Source organism: Diadema antillarum, unplaced genomic scaffold, assembly GCF_040938485.1.
Source record: "Diadema antillarum isolate AM-2024a unplaced genomic scaffold, OU_Dant_1.0 seq00000770_RagTag, whole genome shotgun sequence".
Lineage (NCBI taxonomy): Eukaryota > Metazoa > Echinodermata > Echinoidea > Diadematoida > Diadematidae > Diadema > Diadema antillarum.
This window is the reverse complement of record NW_027271660.1, coordinates 689255-711126: the sequence shown is the minus strand read 5'-3', so window position 1 is coordinate 711126 and position 21872 is coordinate 689255. Positions and strand designations below refer to the sequence as shown.

Genomic DNA, 21872 nt, shown 5'->3' with positions numbered 1-21872 from the left:
AAAATGTATAATAAAATAGATAGTACAGAATTAAAAGGTAATAGATGATTAAGATAGGACTTGCACCATGGCTGATCTTGTACATGTTCGACAAATGCATAGGCCAAATGTAGTTATATTGTAAGGAGGCCGAAGGCCGCGTTGAAATGTAATTTAAGCAGGTTTGAAGTGTATGCATTGCTAGAACAGTGCATGAAAGAGCATTTACCTTTTTTTTTATAACACTGATTTGGCTAGACGGGGGATTCCCCTTGCAAGAATCAAAGAAATTAAAGACACATTACTTAATTTCGTTATATAGTTATAACGATCGTTAACTAAAGCAAAATCATTGAATGTTACGTGGTCCCGATTCGACTGATCACAAATCTTGCTATGAATTCAGTATTCACGATAGATATTGACATTTTGTGTGTGTGTGAGTGTGTATGTGTGTATCTGTACGTGTGTATTAATATCATTAGGACTTCAGTGACCGCAGAAAAGTTTTTATTAATCGACCTTAGAACTATATATTTATGATACTAATATTTCAATCGATAGTGTATCATACATCCAGGCTAGATATCATACTTTATTCTATTTTTTTTTATATTTGACATATTTTTCCCATTGAGAAAAATTAAAATGCAGTTCTAATTACAATTTTGAATTTTCTTATCTCTTATGTATATTCCGACCCCGTCTTCCCAGTCAAGCAAACTGCTTTTTGATAACGGTCTCCTTGAATATTACGTTAATGCTTACTCATTATGTTATTTCTTCCATGTACGTCAATGTCTACATTATGTTATGTGTATGATAAGATATATCTGATTTCATCATTTCGTATATGTAATTGTAAATTTTCTACTCTTTTTATTTGTGCAAGCGGACAAGATAAAGTTAAAGAAACTGGAACTGAAAATGACAAAATATGAACTGAAATTGAGTACTGAAAATAGAAAATAAAGAAAACTGCAGCAAGTCTGGCACAGACTGTCACAGCGATGCAGCGCAGGGGCCGTGGGAAGTATTGTAGCGTATAGTGCTTGTATGTTGTGTGTGTGTGTGTGTGTGTGTGTGTGTGTGTGTGTGTGTGTGTGTGTGTGTGCGGGGAGGGGGTACAACTCAATTCCATCGGTCCCTGCAGTGAAACGGCACAAAGAAGGATAACGATATAAGAAAGATGCCCAGCATGCATTTCGTTGTCTGTCATAATGAAAGACAAATTCAATTAGAGCTATTACCATGCATCTTCAGAAGGCAAGGGAATATAGCCGTTACATTCTACGAGTGAAAGTCAAAAGAATAGGCATTCATCATTACCTTTTTTTTTTTACCACCCCATTGGAAAGCTTTGCTTTGCTGGCAGATTTACGATATTGTTAAAAAAAATCCAAACGTACATCACTCAGTTTTTCTGTATCTCATGTCCCCCTCTTCCTATGCATCTCTTCTAACACTGTCTAATTAAATTATACCTTCATTACAGACAGCTAGAGGTATTGCAAACCTCTGAAAGCATATCGTGAAATATAATGCTTTAATTTACAATGACAATTTCGAATTACTTTCTAAATACGCAATTATTGCAAGGATAAAAAGTACTAAACTAAATCGTAAAAAACAAATACTTTTTAAAATCAAAGGTAAAATGATTAATGTTCTCTGTTTGACATTATCACATAATGACGGGATACATCGGGAGATAGTCTGGGTGCCAAAGGCTGAACCTTGTCTTACCGTCCACCCAATGTTTTTTTTTTATGGTTTTACCCTATTTCGGGGGTGCTGAATCCGAATCTGCATGATGCAACTCGTGCATCCTTGAGGGTTTTGAGATATTCAAGACGGCCGTCAAAATGGCCGCCAGAACCGGAAATTCCCATGTATTTCCTTCTAAATGGTGAGAAATTGAAAACAATTAATGGTTTTACCCTATTTCGAGGGTGCTGAATCCAAATGTGGATGATGCAACTCTTGCATCCTTGAGGATTTTGAGATATTCAAGATGGCCGCCAAAATGGCCGCCAAAACCGAAATTCCTATATATTTCCTTCTAAATAGTGAGAAGTTCAAAACAATTGATGGTTCTAAGCTATTTCGAGGGTGCTGAATCCGAATCTGGATGATGCGACTCTTGCATCCTTAAGGATATTGAGATATTCAAGATGGCCGCCAAAATGGCCGCCAAAACCCGTTTCCTTCTAAATAGTGAGAAGTTCAAAACAATTGATGGTTCTAAGCTATTTCGAGGGTGCTGAATCCGAATCTGGCTGATGCGACTCTTGCATCCTTGAGTATTTTGAGATATTCAAGATGGCCGCCAAAATAGCCGCCCAAACCGGAAATTCCTATGTATTTCCTTCTTAATGGTGAGTAATTGAAAACAATCGATAGTTCGAAGCTATTTCGACGGTGGTGAATCCGAATCAGGATGACGCAACTCTTGCATCGTTAAGGGTTCTGACATATTCAAGATGGCCGCCAAAATGGCCGCCAAAACCGGAAATTCCCCTGTATTTCCTTCTAAATGGTGAGAAATTGAAAAACTGTTAATGGTTTTACCCTAGTTCGAGGGTGCTGGATCAGAATATTGATAAAACTCTTGTATCCTTAAGGGTTTTGAGATAATAAAGATGGCCACCAAAATGACCGCCAAAAAATGGAAAATCACATGTAGACCCCCTTTTTCCTTGTAAATGGTGTTAAACTGAAAACAAATTGATGGTTTTACCCTATTTTGAGTTTGCTGAATTTGAAGCTGCAGGATACAGCTCTTGCATCCTTGATGGTTTTGAGATGATAAAGATGGCCACCAAAATGGCCCCCAAATGGCCGTCAAAAACGGAAATTCCCATGTAGGCCCCCTAATTCGTTCTAAATGGTGTAAAATTGAAAACAATTGGTGGTTTTACCCTATTTTGAGGGTGCTGAATCCGAACCTGGTTGATGCAACTCTTGTGTTTTGGGGGTTTTGAGAATTCCAAGATGACCGCCAAAATAACTGTCAATATTGAAATTTTTGAGACCCTATTCAGCACCCTCGACATTTTGTTGTTGCCATTTTTGCATTCCTTAGGGTTTTCAGATGTCCAAGATGACCGTCAAAATAATTGGCAGAAATTGAAATTCCAATGTTAATATTTTTTTTTCTAAATGGTGAAAATCTGGAAATAGATTGATGGTCTCACCCCATTTCGAGGGTGCTGGAGGTTTTGAGATATTTACAAAATGTCCTGTATAAACTGAAATTCCTTGATATTTTCTTATAAACTGTGAAATGTTTTCTTATAAATTGTGAAATAGTGTGCTATAACGTGAAGCGAGGGATTAAAAGCAATAATCCGTATTCTTGAATTCAACTCGGTTGAGCAAATTTGTCAAATCAGCCAACAATTAACGGCATCCCAAATGACTGTCACAATGGTATTGTAATATACTGAGATATTCCGATATGGCTCAAACGGAACTTTAACACGTAATTGGAAAACAATGATATTGACATCACACTGAAACGTACAAACACAAAGATACGACTGATTTTTTTTTTTTTTTATGCACAGTTGTTATAAAGTAATGCCTGTGGTAGCCAATAAGGGCTCTGCAGACTGATGTGAAGTTAATCCTTTTTGGCTATAAGAGTAATATTAAATTATGGCCTGCTGGTATTTGGTGTTCAAAATTTGTCTTGTATTCTTATGAGTCTCGCCGCGCACTCTAATGAAACTTGTGGCATATTCTGATTACGTCACTAGAAATGGTTGCATCCATGATCACTATAGTAGATATCAATATAAGGGTAATTTCAAAGCACTCTGCGTGATTATGATATTCGTAAGTGCTGGACTATCAACTATTACCTAACATGTTGTCGTTTGTTTGTTTGTTTGTTTTTACTGGGCGTTACCTGTGATTTTTCCATCCCCTCGTGTGTGTATATATGATATCGTCGCTTGGGCGACAAGACCCTGTATCTGAAATTTTAGTGAAAATGACTTTTTTGAATAAACAGTCAGATAATCAGTTAATGATGTCCTGTCCAAACCTTAGCTGTCTTACCCCAAAAATGAAGCTACCATGGCATGTCAAAGGAAAGGTTCTCTCATTTGTTATAGTGCTTTGGCTGCCATGTTTGTCTGTTTTTAGTTTTTGTTTTTGTTTTTCTCTCCTGAACATGTGACATTTCGTAGATACGAGGTTTGTCGCCCCATATATATATATATATATGTATGATATTATATCATATTGAAGAAAAATTTGAAGCAGAACTATAAAAATGTCCAACTCTTGTCTTCAACAATGTCATCAAGACCACCAATATAAACCAATTAACCAATGTGAGTGTTCATGGATGAAACGGTTAAAACTGTTCATGGATTAAAACAGGTAATGTTGGGAATCTCAGTAAACTTCTCTACATCACGATCACAATATGATCGAGATGGGTATGTCTTGTCCACCGATTGTTAGTGTTCAAAACATATCCATGATATGTAGATGAAACAGTGTAATCTTTCAAATCAACCGCATCTGTAGTCTTGCAGGATTCATTCCTGGCACAGCTGTATCTTACAAACTCCAAGATACTGGTTTCACTGTACAGCAAGTTCAAACTGGGATGTACAATATGCGTTCGTTTATCAGCAGAGTATGGTTGGGTTTGGATTTTGCCATTGACGAAAACCTGAAATAGGGTAAACTTCTATTGTTATCAATTTCTCACAATTCTGGCGAGCATTCTGGCGGCTATCTTGAATATCTCCTAACTCTCAATAAAATTGTTCTCAATTGCGAAATATTAAAATTGAAATACGTGGAAATTTTCGGTTCTGGCGGCCATTTTGATATTGGAATAGGATAGAGGCATCAATTGTTCTCAATTTTGAACGATTGAAAATGAAATACGTGAGAATTTCCGGTTTTGGCGGCCATTTTGGTGGATATCTCAAAATCCTCAAGGATGCAGGAGATGCATCATCTAGATTCGGATTCAGCACCCTCCAAACAGGGTAAAACCATCAATTGTTTTCAATTTCTTACCAGTTAACAGGAAATTAATCAGAATTTCTGGTTTTAATTGGCGGTCATTTCGGTGGCCACTTTGGCGGCCATCTTGAATAGGCCTATATCAAAACCCTCAAGGATGCAAGACTTGCATCATCCAGATTCGGATTCAATACCCTCAAAATAGGGTAAAACCATACATTGTTTTCAATTTCTCACCATTTAAAAGGAAATACATGGGGATTTCCAGTTTTGGCGGCCATTTTGGTGGCCATCTTGAATATTTCAAAGTCCTCAAGGATGCAAGACTTGCATCATCCTGATTTGGATTCAGCACCCTCGAAATAGGGTAAAACCATCAATTGTTTTCTATTTCTCACCATTTAGAAGGGAATATTTAGGAATTTCCGGTTTGGGCAGCCATTTTGGCGGCCATCTTGAATATCTCAAAATCCTCAAGGATGCAAGAGTTGCATCATCCAGATTTGGATTCAGCACCCTCGAAATAGAGTAAAACCATCAATTGTTTTCAGTTTCTTACCATTGAGAATGAAATACGTGAGAATTTCCGGTTTTGGCGGCCATTTTGGTGGCCATCTTGAATATCTCAAAATTCTCAACGATGCAGGAATTGCATCATCCAGATTCGGATTCAGCACTCTCAAAACAGGGTATAGCCATCAATTGTTTTCAATTTCTCACCATTTAGAAGGAAATACATGGGAATTTCTGGTTTTGATTGGCGGTCATTTCAGCGGCCACTTTGGCGGCCATCTTGAATATCTCAAAACCCTCAAGGATGCAAGAGTTGCATCATCCAGATTCGGATTCAGCACCATCAAAATAGCTTAGAACCATCAATTGTTTTCAATTTCTCACCATTTAAAAGGAAATAGGCCTACATGGGAATTTTCGGTTTTGGCGGCCATTTTGGCGACCATCTTGAATATCTCAAAATCCTCAAGGATGCAAGACTTGCATCATCCAGATTCGGATTAAGCACCCTCGAAATAGAGTAAAACCATCAATTGTTTTCAATTTCTCACCATTTAGAAGGAAATATAAGGGAATTTCCGATTTGGGCGGCCATTTTGGCGGCCATCTTGAATATCTCAAAACCCTCAAGGATGCAAGAGTTGCATCATCCAGATTCGGATTCAGCACCCTCGAAATAGGGCAAAACCATCAAAAAACATTGGGTGGACGGTAAAACAAGGTTAGGCCCAAAAAGTGGCTTTGGCACCCAGACTAAGAGCAAGGAAATGCTTTACTGTCAATATTTCATATACTATCAACAGGACCGAACTTCATCCAATGAGGCAACAATAATGTTTTATACTGTAATATTGCATAAAAATAACTAAGATGATATTCATATTGTGAGAGATATTGCGTACAGGAACAGCGAGGACATTAAAGGGATCGTATAGTTTTGGTTGAGACCTAATTTCAGGTTTCTAACATTTTTTGGTGAGATAATGAGAAACCTCTTAAGAAATATGAAAGAGCATGTAATTCCATGAGGAATTCAACGTTTATTTGATGAAAATTGGTTTTGAAATGGCTGAGATATCCAAACAGAGTGATTCTAATAAGTGTGGGACCCACGCTTTATCATGATCGCTTTGTTTTACTTTGTTTTTGGATGTTTCAGTCATTCCAAACCCGATTTTCATTAAATACATTTTGAATTCCTCTTAAAATGGTATGCTCTGAACTATTTCATATGTGTTTTCTTGGTATCTCACAAAAAGTTAAAAGTCCAATTCTCATCTCCACCAATACTGTACTATCCCTTTCACAATTACTGCTCAAGATTTATTCAGAACTATTGTATTTACGACATTCGTTGCAATGGTCGTGTCAATGTTAAAAGCAAGCACACACTTGCGTGTTACGACTGGTGCAGAGCATAGTGTTTTCAGCAAAGCATGAATATACTGATCTACTGTAACCGTGTTGAAGAAATAAAAAAAAAGTATAAGCACTGCCAATTAATTTGGCGAAGAAGAGGAATGAATTCACATTATAGGAGTAGATTTATTTTACACAGTTATGAAACGACTGAATACAATGTCAAGAGCAGGAAGCAATCTTATCTTGCCATTCATCTTCAATGTGATGTGCTTAAAAAAGGACACATCCATCTGGTTGACAATGTTACGAACATTAACTAAAGAAGGACAAGTGGAGCGTGGGATTCAATGATAAAAGAGAAGAAAAAAGAACGAAATGACATACAACATAATCTCGTCATCTCTATACATTGTTATATTTCAAGGATAAACCCTACCGGAATATGAAGGTACAGGGTCATGGGTGGCTGCTGATCACGAACTCTGTTCCTGGAACCCCACTAACCGTCCAAAGCCCGCACGGTTTTGCTAAAAGGGTGCGTTCCAACTCGTATACCTTTTCTTTTCAATTATTATAATTACAACAACAGGAGCAACAACAACAGCAATGTAATGATAATAAAAAATAAAAAGAACGAACATGATAATAATGACAGTGATGATGATAATGATAATAATATTAGTAAAAATGACTGTTAATACAATTATTGATGTTATCATTATCATCACCTGCATCATCATGATTATTATTACCATTATTACTACTATACTGAGGATGATATCTGTACGTGTATATATTCGCACTTTAGGAGAATAGTTATACTTTCTTGTTCGCTGCTAAATAATAAGTCAAGATGTACAATGTATGATTTGATTTTGATTCATAATATTACTGCGGACTATTCAAGGAACAGTCATTCGCATAACAATAATAAAAAAAAAGAACATTTACCACAAAGCCAAGTTCGTCAACACCCTGGCAATATTTTTATCTAAATTCCAATTCAATGAAGTTGCTTCAAGCCATCTAAACGAAACCGGTTCTAGGCATTGATAATAGCAATACATGCAAGTACTCTGACTCCATTGGACGAGTAGTATACCGAGGCAAATGATAAAATATTTAGTAGTCTAATCACTCAAACTCATCAATGATTGATGAAACCGCCTCGCTGTTCTTATCAGTTCCATTTACACAGATTGAGAGCCGTATGGGGACAGTAAAGCTTAAACTGTTCTTTCATGCAATAAAATTTCCTTTCATCGCAATTCTTATGTGCACTTTTTATATTCCTCATCGATTTCTATTTTCTTTTGTCATTGCCACAATACTGAGGGGAAAATCATGTTAATGACAAACTGCTTAACTATTAAATGAAGCCAACACATTTCAGGTACAATGACATTAACGGTTAAGGACCATAAATGTACAGATCATGAATGTTATCACTTTGAAAATAACGGAAAATGTTGTTATTTTCGAAAAAAAAAACACAGCTAATTCGACAATACTATGGTTTCTCCTAAATTTTCCTTCTTTAACATGAATTCAAGCATCTCTTTTACGCGACGTTAATTCAGCGTCGGAATTTCCAGATCAATCACATATGTTGTACCCAGTCTTAATTCTTAGAGTTGTTTTCTTCAGTTACGTGATAATGGTTTATACAAAAAAGGGAATAGTGTGTGACTGGAAAGTTTCTAACTTGTGTGAAATCATTAAAATTGGAATTCATTGCTTTGTGTCTTTGTCCCGTTTTTGCGATGGCAGGTCACATTTACAATTCTCCGTAAACCATCAGGCACGCTCATGCTAACTCACGTACACACAATTACAGATATCATTAGGCATTATAAAATTAACATAAACGCAGTCTCTTGATTAGAATAAGAGACTGGAAGAAAGATAGATGGAAGGAAGGAGGAAAGGAGAGAAAGAGAGGGAGAGAAAGAAAGTAGTAAAATAACGAAGGATGGAGAGAAAGACTGAGAGGATATATATATATATATATATATATATATATATACATATATATATATATAAGAAGAAAGAGAAACGATAACTTACCCAGTGTGATACATCATTAGAGGCTCATCGTAAGGTAGACCTCATACCACGTTAGTTCCACTATTATCGCTTCACGTTACCTGAAAGAAATTGCACAACATCATGACGATCCAAAGGGTAAAATGCAGGTATTGGAAACCCAGTGGAGGGCAAACAGAGAGAGAGTGAGAGGAGGAGCTGGAGAGAGAGAGAGAGAGAGAGAGAGAGAGAGAGAGAGAGAAAACACACAGGGAGAGAACTCGTGTTGGAATTATCAATTTAATCATCATCGGATCCATAGCAACGGGAGAAACGGTTTCTAAGGGAAACAACTTTATTGACATTTGCTGCTACTGCGTGTTGGTATTGGCGTTTCACAGTAATCTATGAGGTCAGTACGCGACATTCAGTAGCCTTCATGCTCGGAGTACTGGCGCCTCCCCCTCCCCCTCCAGACTTCTCATCAAGAAAAAAGCCTGAAACACCGCAGAAACTGATTGCGTGGGCCAATGCATATTACCTGTCGTATCGATGCAGAGTAAACATCGCTCTGACATTACGTTCGTGCATTACTCTCACGAATTGTGCTTGCGTGTTTGTTCATGACTGAACATATGTGCCAGTCACGAAGCGTATAGCAGGCGTGTGTCGACTGTATGTATGTATGTATGTATGCATGTATGTATGTATGTACGTACGTATGTATGTATTTGTGCAAATACAATGAAATATTTGCTTTGTGGCACGGGATGGGGTGACGTTGAAAATAAATTGACAGAAATTGGAAGAATAAATTGACACATTTTTTTTTCTTTTTTAACTCGATTTTTCCCTAGAACGAGACCCTAATTTCATTGAGATATTGAATTTAAACACCAGGATATTCACTGGTGTGAATTTCAAAAACTAGAATCTACGAAGGATGATTCTCTTGGATGTCGTTATTCGTACATTTACCAGAAACGGGAGAGTGCAACATTTCATTTAGATTTTATATTTGGATCTCTGTTGTCTCACACACTATCTCACAACGTGCATTTGCGATTGCCGTCATGGTGACTTTTTGATATCCCCTGAAATTCAACACTATTATTTACATGGTTGATAATCCATGCTGTTTTATCTGCGCAGGTATAGGCCTATATAAGAAAACGTAAACATATGCCAAGAGAAAGGTATAGTGTTCTCAAGAGTGACGAAACCTTCCTAGTATAGATCATGATGAACATAGAATCAAAACAAGAAGCAAAAATCTGCTCTAGGCCAAATGTAGATTGAGTGATTCAGGGTCTGGTACAGATATTGGAAAAGCTTTGATTTTATCATGTTAATAGCTCTGTGTTTTTTTTTTCTTTAGGTTATTCACCGTGTAGATAAAAAAAAACGAAACAGAGGCTTTTATGTCATATTTTACCTGAAATTATGTGAACAACTGTCACGACACTATATCATGATTATTGATATATGTATACAAGGAATCATCTTCACCAGGCTATTGTGAGGGACTATTGAGATATGATGAGCTTCGTGTATTTACCAGGGCATTATTTAGTCTATCGATTGCGTCTCTTGGCTGAAAAATACATGGGACATGGTTACAATTGAGCTACGCGCACCAAACATCCACATTGTACGATGAAACGTCAATGCGAGCGACAGCGGGGGATAAAATGGAGTACATCGCTGAATGAAAGAAGAATATTGATATCAACCTTGAAAATCATTTCCGAATGGCGAAATTACATTTCACTCAAAGTGAAAGCGATGCATATTTCATTGTACCAGACAACCGTGTTCATTTTAATATCCAGTACCACCATTAGCTATTGTCTGGCTCTGTGCGCTCCCGCTCCCTCTTCTTCTATTCTATTTGCGGCCATTGTATCAAGAGTACATACATCAAATTTCGGTCTGCCTGCTTGAAGGTTTTCTTTCTTTTTGTTCCCCTGAATACTTAATGAATAAAACTCCGCTGTTTTTCCTTATGATGCCAAACCAGGCTTCCCTTCTTTGAAAACGTGTGTGTTCTGATCTCCACATAGGCCCTAGGAATGATTTCAGCATTTCCAGTAATTTTCAGCGTTATCCACTTTAGACGAGAGGACATTTCGTCCATAGTTATCATTGATACACAATAATCATAATTATGATAAAAAGATTAATTGAGTTTTACTACTTTATGCTTGCTTTGTTATAAGGGTATTCTTTTTTCATTCCCTGCATTTGAGTATGCTATTTGAGTTCCCTTCAATTTAACGAGCAGGTACATTTTTGCCAAAATGCGAATGCTGATATCAATTTTTTTTAAATACAATTCTTAGCTTTTTCAGCTTTTTGAAACAATGACACGTATTCAGATATATATCCGTCTTTCACCAGTATTTACATTAATTTGAAACACTGATTTTAACAAATTAAAAAAACACACTTCTTTCCTTTATGTCAATTCATTTTTCTTTCTTTCTCTGAACAGCATTCCATGAACAGTTTCCCTTCGCTTTCCTATTGTCACGTGACCTCAACTCCATCTGATTCCAATCAAAATTTAATGACCTTCTGCTACCCACGCGGCCAGTACGAAGATGAGCCAGATCTAGAGGTGCCATATATAATCATATAGCATCTACCACAGGGTAGGGAGAAAAATATAGAGAGAGACATACTCTTATCTGCGATTCAAATCACACCTTCTACTCTATTTATAGGGAACAGGACAGTCTACTTATCGAGAAGGCCGCCGAATTACTGCTCACTTGTTCTTTCCAATATACCCCATCCCTTCTTTGCCTCTTCTTAGATGTGTTCCTCCCGAATTTCTGTTTCTTCTCTATTTATCTCGGGAAAAGGTTTCTTTTTTTTTCAAATTCAATTTGCCCTTTTTTGACTCGTCCAAAATAAATGTAATTTACATTTTGTGTAGAACAAAGATTATTCTTTATTGTATACAAATGCATGCATTAAAGTAAAAATTATGTTATCTGTTGCTGACTGCTGTTTACTTGTCCCTGATTTTTTTTTTAAATCTGTAATATTACAACATTTAGAAATTACGAGTACCAAACATTTCAACGAGATAAAATCAATCTAATAAAATATGCTAGAAAGCGGAAAAATGCCAAAAAGACAGAAAATAGACGAAGAATAATTTATGTTCATAAACAAAAATGTGGGAGTATTTGCAAAATATGTTCCTTATCAATATGACGCATATATTAAGCGATCCTGGACTCAAGGCAAAGACTATGTGAATAACTCGAAACGTATTTTCATCATGCACGATTAATAGCCGCAGTGGATTCAGCAGGCAGGAGAGGGTACAAAATGAAGACATAGTTTATTGGTACTCTTCCATGGGAAACGTTTTCCGTTAAAATGGTAGGAGGATAAGGTGAGGATAACACTACTTTAGCAATAATTCTATTCTTTTGCAGCTGGGCTTTGGCTAATGTTGCTGGCAATGAGACAACATTTGTTTTGATAATTTACGACAGAATGACTGGGATGTCTACACACTTCATTCCCTATACCACAGCATCGGTTTCGTTTCATGCTTTTCTGTTTTGGTGCTTGAGCTGCTAGAGAGATCATCGATGATTGTTGTGACGTCACACTAGCACTCCTGACAATAAAAGATGTCCCCCTTCCTAACCATAGAAAATCTCTCACAGTTCGTCTCTTGGTGACCACAGGCAGGTGACAGGTGCCTGTTCGCAAATGATTTCAATTCTGCCCTGCTTTCCTGTACCGACAAAACTTAAACAGATTTGGCGATTACCGTTTCAGTACATGCCAAGACCAAGGTATTTATTGCATCATTCCTGGTAAAAGCTGAATATTACACTTCAAGATGGCTGAATCGGCGACACAACAGAAAGTAATCGTGCATGAACAAGGAGGATTCACTCCACATCATATTTACCTAGGTGCTCTGTTTGCGTTTTGCTATACTCGTGGCAAGCAGCAAATTTTTGTGGCATGACATTTGATTATAACAAGCCATTTCTTGAGTCGGAGACAATCCTCGTATATAGCAAAACAAAGTAGGAAAACATCAGTTTGACAGATTGGAATCAAATACCAGTATGTAGTTCATAACCAGCATTAACACCAGTAAGTGATCGATTGATAATTTCTACTGTATAATTTGAATTTGACATTGATTAAGAGTGAGATGAATTCGCAGCATGAAAAACTTTTTCTCAAGAGATACTGTCTGTACGTGCATGTATTAAGGGTAATTGCATGATGAAACTTTAACATCCAAGCCGGGTGTGATATTTTCATCAAACTGGTCCTGACTACAAAGCGACGCGCCGAACGAAAGCAAATGAAAGCATTCAAATGAAACAAATTAGACTCTTGCTGTCGGGTGGTCATCAGGGAAATAACATGGCAATATGGTTATTGCTTCAGCTTGCTCTCTTCCTCTCTCAAACCTTTATTTTTGTTATTCATCCCCCTCCCCAACTCCAACTCTCTCTCTCTCTCTCTTTGGTAACCTTGCCTTGAGTGTTGATACAATACATCTACTAAAGTGCATCGGTACCCCCTAAAATTGCAACTCGCTTTTGAGCTTGATTTTATGTCTCGATGAATTCATGAAGTCTTGAGAGTTGATGCTGTTGGTAAAAGTAGAGTCGAATACTTTTGGTCATTTGTCCATCTTCCCTCACAATGATCATAGTTTTGGATGCCACTTAATTACAATACATCATAGTTAAAGAAATGTTTGTTCCTCCTCGGAATAGGCGACCAAATCATGGAAAACAGAGATATGTGGCTCTTATAGACCGTAAACAAAAGACCGAAGCAAAATCCTGCAATATTACATATTGCTAAATGTATATATATATATATATATATATATATATATATATATATATATATATATATATTTATATATATATATATATATATATATATATATATATATATATATATATATAACACGTTGTATGAGAAGGGTATATATAAGTACTCAAAGGTAATGAAAAACGTGTCTCTTGAAGTTCATGTTCAAACACTAAACTTAATGACGAACATGATAATGCCGAATTGAACATGGTAATGAATTGAATGTACAATGTAAGATGTTGCTTTTAATCATGGCAATACATTGATTGTAATTTATTTCTAACTAGGTACAGGGAATTGAGGATAGTGCATTGGTTTTGGCGTTTGCACACTGCCCTTTCAGCGAGAATGGCGCAGAGCTCGAACCCTCGAGCGGCACTTGCGTCACTGGGTCAGACGTACTTCCACAGCGCTATACCTCTCTGTACAGATAAGTAGCCTATAGAAGCCGGCTAGTGTTGAGCTTGATTTAGCATACGAGCACCGTACAGAGGCAGTCTTAGATGGCGGGAATACTACTCTTGCAAGGAAAGGAGGGGGAGAATACTCAACACATTGTGTAGTCGTACCTTTCATCACGCATATTCTTATCAACCTGACCCAAATGTAAAATGTTGCAACTGCCGATCCAGCATTTATCCGTCTACCGCAGACCAGTTTGGCCGGATATTACACTTCAATATTGATACAATGCTTGCGTCATGGTGCCTTGGGTCAACAGATTCAGCAGACAGTAAGAGCTACTGAAAACCTGAAATGCGAGACACCCGCAGCTCTGATAGTGCACACGCCACCGCGTGATCATTGCATGTTACTTATGGCAAAGGGTAACAGCATAATAGATAATTACGAGAGTAAAGTGAAATAATGGAGCAAAAACTCAACTTCTTTTAGAAAAATTAATTGTGCAATGAACGCAATATTGTTTATTGTCAGTATTATTCAACATAGCAGCGTCATAACATTCAATAACCAAGTAATCTTTATTAGTAAAAACACAGGTGATTTGAAGTTATGAAAATGCGATAAAGGTATAATGTATTCTATTATTGAGTGACAAAAAAATGTTATGTTTTGGTATCGTTATCTTATTCTGTCGTTAAATCTGGAACAACAGATTCTGTGAAGCTGGACATTGAAAACTGATCACAGTCGATAAATTAGTGCTTGTATTCCTATCGAAACGAGCTCGATTTAGCATCTGAGTCTCCCCAAGGGGGAAATTGGAAAGTGAGTGGTGTGTAACGAACCTCTGCAGGCCGCAATTAGTCCACTGGAGCGCAGTCGCTAGTCGTCTCCTGAAAATCCCACGAGAACTCTCCCGAGATTACTCGGCAGACTGGAGGCTGCCACAGCGTCTTGCCGCAGTGTCTGCTCTGAAAGTCTGCCTTGAAGAAGGGAACACAAGCGAGGTCATACACATCGGGCCAACAATAAGTGGAGATGCCAAGAAGTCTTACATGAACATGATGGACGTGTCCTTCTCACTGTCAGTTTTCTCAGTCATTTTTTCTTCTCATTAAGCAATATGTTGATGCCTTCAAATCATTCTTGTTTGATCGACATTGCATTTTTCTTTCTTTATGTACGCACAGGTACAAGTCACTACAAACAAAATCTGAAACAATGTAGTGACTACCATCGTGCAAAGCGTTTAATCTCAGATTTTTCAACCTGGATTTAAAGAACCGAACAGGTCGTGGTGAATTTTTGAAGTATTCGTGTAATTCTTATACATGTAGAGCAGTGGAAGAAAACCCACCAAACGTATAGAACTTATAGTGTATATATTTCATTCATGGCACAGTAGAATATAACTTTTATTACAACACACAAGTCAGTCCTACAAAATTTCATATTCTGGAAAAAAAATAGACTGCCAGGTGAAAACAAACCCCATCAAATAACAACAACAACAAAAATTAACAATTGTTCCGATATTTTAATCCATTGATCAAGTTGATAACAACAATTTTTTTTCTGGTGCCATCGCAAGCATCTCGAAAACGCGCGAAGGAATACACAAAAATCGAAAAAAAATCACAAAAGTTATTTGTTGTTGTGTTATTTATTGATTCTTATATTAGTTCTATCTAATAATTCGTATTGAAATTCCTGATGGCCACAGAAGATGTTAACAGCGCCTTACGTGGCGTATCCTTCGATGCTATCACGATGCTAAATGCGGATAAAATCTCACGAGACGGGAAGGGAAGGATCGGAGCCTTCAGGGGGATTCAAACAACAAGAATCTAACCTTTTAAGACATACTAAGTGTTGATGGAGACAAGTGTGTAGGTTGTCGTCAAGTGCTGTTAAGATCATAAAGATGCATTGATACAAGGTAGCATCTGACTTCCTTTTACAAGGGAAAAAAGGAGATGTGGAGTAGTACAGCTCAATCTCTTCTTTCCCTCTCTTTTGTTTTGTTTTGTATCTCTCTTATATAAATCATATATTTATATCTTTCTGCTGTTTTCAGTCCCTTCTGCTTTATCAGTCTCCATACTCGTTTTTATTTCTTGTCAATCCAAGCCACGTCCATATGTTTATATGAATATGAATATGGTTTAAAGATGAAAAGCATTTCGTAACAGTTTAACATCTACTTGCGATTAAAAAGGTGATTACATGCGTCCATATTATACTCGTTTCTAGCTTTATCTAAATACATGTATCTCCCCGTGCCGGCGTTTGTGTGCATGTGTGTATCTTTGTGTGCATTTTGGCAAAGTGCCAAATCAATGTCTTCTTAATGAGGCGAGCTCAATAATTAATATTCTGGCCCACTTCCCTGTTCAGCCTGCACTTCCTCTGGAGTACAAATCACTTGTGCGCCAGACGCCCATTCGTCAACCAACGATCTTTCTCTCCAGAAGAGCTCGCTAATGAAAAAAAAAAATGTCGACGTATTTTTCCCTGTTAATCTTTTACTAACTTAACCCCGAGACGAAACATTCATCTTGAGACCGCTTTTATTTGTAAACATTCAAGTGGTGAGTACGTCCAAAACATCCTTGAATCGCTGATAACATTTCATAGAAGAAAATTTAAGTAATTGACGAATTAATATTTGTAATGATAAATCGATGATATTTTGAGCAGCTCAGCTGAATAAAAACCTCCGAAACATTCAGTTTCCGAAAAGTCATCGAACAATACAATTGAAGGCGGGTCCTATCTTTCTCATCTGCTGCTAATCGCAGTTTTGACATTTAATCAATGGTTACTTTTCGCAATATGATATTCTGAATGTACCTAGAATGCTAAGCGGATCCACAGCGGGCACTCTTTTAGCTGCCAATCACGTAAGAACTAGTCATGGCGGAAAACTGACATTTGAATAAGGAGCGAAAAGGGGGCAAACACAAAAAACACTCTATGGACTGTGGCGAATTTCAACCCGCAGGAGCTGATGATGGCATATTCCGTCGATGGTTACTTGTGCCAGCCGAGAACTTAAAATCACTTGAAGTCAGGCTATGACTACAGTAATTTTTCTCATGAAACACACACCCATACACTATACACAACATTACTTTCAATAGTATATACCTATCTCCATTCAATACACCGGAAATATTATAAACTGATACTGCTGTAAAAAGTAATCATTCATATTCCGTATAAAAAGAAGTAAACAAAATAATCATTAGGTCTTGTATACACTCACACACACACACACACGGTCTCCATCCTATGTGCGTGAGTGTGTGTATCAAATCAAATACATTTGTGACTTGTTCGAGAGGGTAAATTGTAAAAAAATAAAATAATTCCCAGATTTCACTCTGATAAAATAAGAATAATAAATTCAACGGAGGTAAATACACAAGTCGTTCAGCGAAAATCTCGTTACTGCGCCGCTGTGAGAAGGGAGTAATATCTTAGTATTTTTTTTTTTTGTTTTGTTAATATAGATAATGCATGGAATTTTACAAAAGGAAGTATGTATACTATGTATGTATACTAAACGGGGAAACCCGCTGTTCCGTCAATTTCTCAAAAATTAAACGTTAAAGAATTTGTAAGAATGGTGGCTAATCAATCTCCACACTATCTACGAAATCGTGAATCTGAAAGAGAACAGGAATAGCCAGAATTTGAATAAGAAAATATTGGTTTGAAGTGTTTTTTTTTTCTCGTGGCATTTGGTTTCGGGCGATTTTCTGCTTAATGTTAACTTGCACATTGGATGTTACACATTCTCTTTATCTACATATAAGTGTTGTGAATATTCTTGGTTGATTGCATGTTTCATAATGACGTCTAGAAAGAAACGAGGGTTCAATTTCTTGCTTTTGATTCGATTTTTTTTCGAGTCAATCTCTCTTGTTTTTCTTTCTAAGAAACAACAACAACTGTCAACAACAACAACCATCATCACTAGACGCGGGAAACGGTACCTCATCATGGCCACTGACAAAAGGTGTCGCGCTAGGATGGGTTCATTTACATTTTACTTTGCCAGGAGAATGAGGTCTTTTCTTGCTGCGTTCTGATTTTTGGAATACAATATGCGTGAGAGTCTTTTTTTTTCTACGAAGAAAAGGATATGCATATTCCATCTATTCATGTTTGATTATGAGGATGGAAATGAATATGGACTATTTCTTTTCATTTTTCAGAATGTGCATTCTCGTTTCGGTTTGAATTATCCAATGCAATGCTATATTGCTTCTGAACCTGGTAAACATCATAATATAATCATAGTCACTAAAATTTCCTATAGCCTTGTAGAGACAGAGGAGTTACAATAAAAATACGACAAGAAACAAGAGATCCATTACAGCTACTCACTGATACTGCAATCAGAAAGATGTTTGTTCAGCATTGCTGTGCATCACACCATTTTAATTGTTAGTCGGTCCTTCATCTAATATACGTGTGAAGCTAAATATTGGTTTGCCATCACACCATGCTGCGGCCGAAATCCCTCTTAATAAGCGCAACGACCTGCTGGTGAGATCGGGTTTGCCTGTGAAGTTCTTCTGTGTCTTTTCACGTCATTTCCTATACTATGAATGTCGTGCTTAATTAAAAAATGATGAGTTTTAGGCTCCGTATTTTTTTTCTTCTCTTTTTTAGATTCGGTCACCTCAATGTGATGATTCCTCTTTTTTTAATCTCATAACAGCGGATGGTCACTGCTCGTCATGAGGGTCCTTCACATACACGCCAATAGTAAAATCTTTCTCAGTTTGTTGGATTAGAGTTGTTATTGTTTTGAAACAAGGATCCCTTTCCACTCAATTAAGTAGTATTAAGAAATATCTCTCTCTCTCTCTCTCTCTCTTTTCCTGCATATCTATTTCATGTAATTATATAGTATTGGTACTCACTGAATCTACAGGTTTAACACAGATCATAATTTTTCAAACGGTGATGATGGAACAAAGTTGAGACGCAAATCAAAGAGTCAGCTGATGGTCAGCAATGGTCAGCTGAATGGTCAGCCGCATCGCCAGTGCTTCTCAAACTTGTTTTAAGATTTCTTCATGTAGCATGCAGGCATGTAGTATCTTTACCTCTCTGTTAAATTTCATAGAAAGTCTATACATAGGCTGATACATACGAGTCTCCTTTAACGCAGCTGACGTATTTCACAAATATTGGCTTATGAAGATTATTGGGATGAAGAAGCCAACACCGTGAAAATTGTCTTTGAACTTATTTCTTTGTGATACCAAATTGAGTGCCAAAAATAAAACAGAAAAAAAAGTATTTTTCTTTGTTTTGCGCCCAATTTTTTCATACACATCAACATTCGTCAATAGCCAACCTATTGTGGGGAATAGGGTCACCATCAAATATTGATGGTTTAGGAGAATATTCAACAAAACAGTTACATTGGCTCAGTAGTTACGTATCTGTCACACCAGCAGTAAAGTGGTTCGCATCTTGATTAGAGTTGAGCATCCGATACGAGCAGAAATAAACAAGAAACAGAGCAAAACACCAAAACAAACAGATAACACCATGGGAAAAGTGCGTAATTTACCCATATTTTGTGTTATCGCAACTACAGCAGGACACCGCCGAATCATAGATGACAATGGAGGATAAATCGTGGGGAAAACGGTCGATAATTTCCCGTTACTGGTAATTTCCACCGTGATATTCGACTGTTTGATTTTCCTCTAAAGCTTTGTACGCTCCTGTTTATTTCTATTATTTACAGACCATCTCAGGATTCCATAAACGTAGATTATAAAAGAATGCATGCTTGGGCAACGAATCTCATTTGGCCCTGCCCATACAATAAAAATGTAAAAATGTAATGGAAACGTAACGTCACAGCATTAAACTCAAGGCAGAAGTAGATCATTCTCCTTATACACTGCATAATTCCCGAGATAACACGCTTTCTTAAGAACGTAAACATGTGATAAACAATAATGGATCTTCCTCTTCCAATACTTGCCAGTATCATTGTCACACACACACACACACACACACACACACACACACACACACTCTCTCTCTCTCAAAAAAAAAAAACCAAAACAAAACAAAACAAAACAAAACCCCCAAACAAACAAACAAACAAACATACAATTTTAACTCATAAGGCAAGCTTAATAACATAGTGAACATGTGGAATAATTGTATTCGACTGATCGGCAGAAAAAAAAAACACACAAAACCTTTCAACACCAAGAATGGTTTGTTTGTTTTTGACTCAGCCAGGCTTGTAACAACCCAAACACAAAGTGTCGATTCAAGCCCCCAACTCTCACTCAACATTGTCATAAATGTTCTTTAAACCTTTGAATTTATCAGATTATTACGCAGCACAAAACTAGTGTGTCAAATATGTTTGACTCTTGACCCACAACCACCATGATTACAGTTCACACTGCATCATCAATAAGCAAATATGAAAAAAAAAAATACTGTATTTTCATAATGTGCAACTGCGTTCAATTACCGTAGCGCAAATTGTATTTGAGGAATGTACTTATTCTTGGTGACTGAATTTTGTTATGACAATTTTAGTGGCACATATTACATTCACACGTTAAGGGCCTCCAGTAATAATTTCTGTATAGAATTTTTCGAGGAAGAAAATGTTTCTATGTAGCTTCTACAGTAACTATGCCCTTAATCAGAAAATGTGTTAAAAGCCATATTTAAAACAAGACCAAGAGCAGAAACGAGAAGAAACAAAACCCAATACCCAATAGATGCCAGTTCCATTGACTGTGTTTTCATGCAATTTTATTTTTGTTTTCGTTTTTGCAAAACCTCTGAAAAAACAACTAAATTTGCAAACAATCAACCATTGATATTGTATTCTCATATATTCCACGTTGTTTGCTTTAAAACCCAGCCGGAAGGAATACTTCAGGATGTAAAACTAAACGTGTGATGGTGGCCAGTGGTGTAACAGCGCAGGAGAGATTTGCGTCAGACCAAGTATGGTAAAATGGTGCTACATGCCGGCAGTCACGCGTTGGAAGAATAATCTTACCTCAATCACTTCTTGACATGTTCTCCAGCGTCAATTCGAATACCGTTTCCGCGCTCAAATAGCCCGAGTGCTCTGCCGCTGATGGGGATAACATCTGGGTAGGCTGCGACGACGTGTTACAAAAACACACACACGTTTACCTCCACTTCCATATTCTTCCAACTAGTGTGAATTACAATGGTGAACCGAAAATAAAGATGTAAACACAGTTATCGTGCCTTTTTCCAGTGTTTCACAATTTCACTATGACATTACATTACTGCTAGCACACAGGCATATCATATTTGTCGACTGAACACAGCGTCTTCGTCGGTTGCTTCACAACATTCCCAGACCGTACCGTCGGATAATATATTCGCACGTAGGCTACGCATTTCTCGCCAGTGCACTCTCACTGCTGCTGGCGCCGTCCACCCAACGCTGATCATGCACACACACACAACCACTAACACACAACGCACAATTTCAGCGCACACGCTATACATCATACACACACACACAAAATCAAACATAAACGCACTGTGGCTTGCACAAAGCTGTTTCGGTGGGGTTATGTGTCCCTCAAATGAAGGACTTTTTTCTTTCCTTATGCAGGCTGCCGAAGAAAATCAAGCGCACTGCAGGAGCAATAGCAGAATTTTATTTCAGAACA

At 37.3% G+C, this 21872-nt stretch overlaps 1 long non-coding RNA gene across 2 annotated transcripts; it reads right to left on the bottom strand.

Moving 5' to 3' along the window:
- Window positions 1-8935: 8935 nt before the first annotated feature.
- Window positions 8936-21549, bottom strand: LOC139738878 (uncharacterized). Of its 2 annotated transcripts, none has more exons than XR_011711472.1 (3): window positions 21221-21549; window positions 14997-15134; window positions 8936-8993 (listed from the first exon to the last, which is right to left on the bottom strand). It is a non-coding gene; the product is annotated as an uncharacterized lncRNA (long non-coding RNA). The 2 variants fall into 2 exon arrangements; XR_011711471.1 differs by having other exon boundaries at window positions 14997-15130.
- Window positions 21550-21872: the final 323 nt, after the last annotated feature.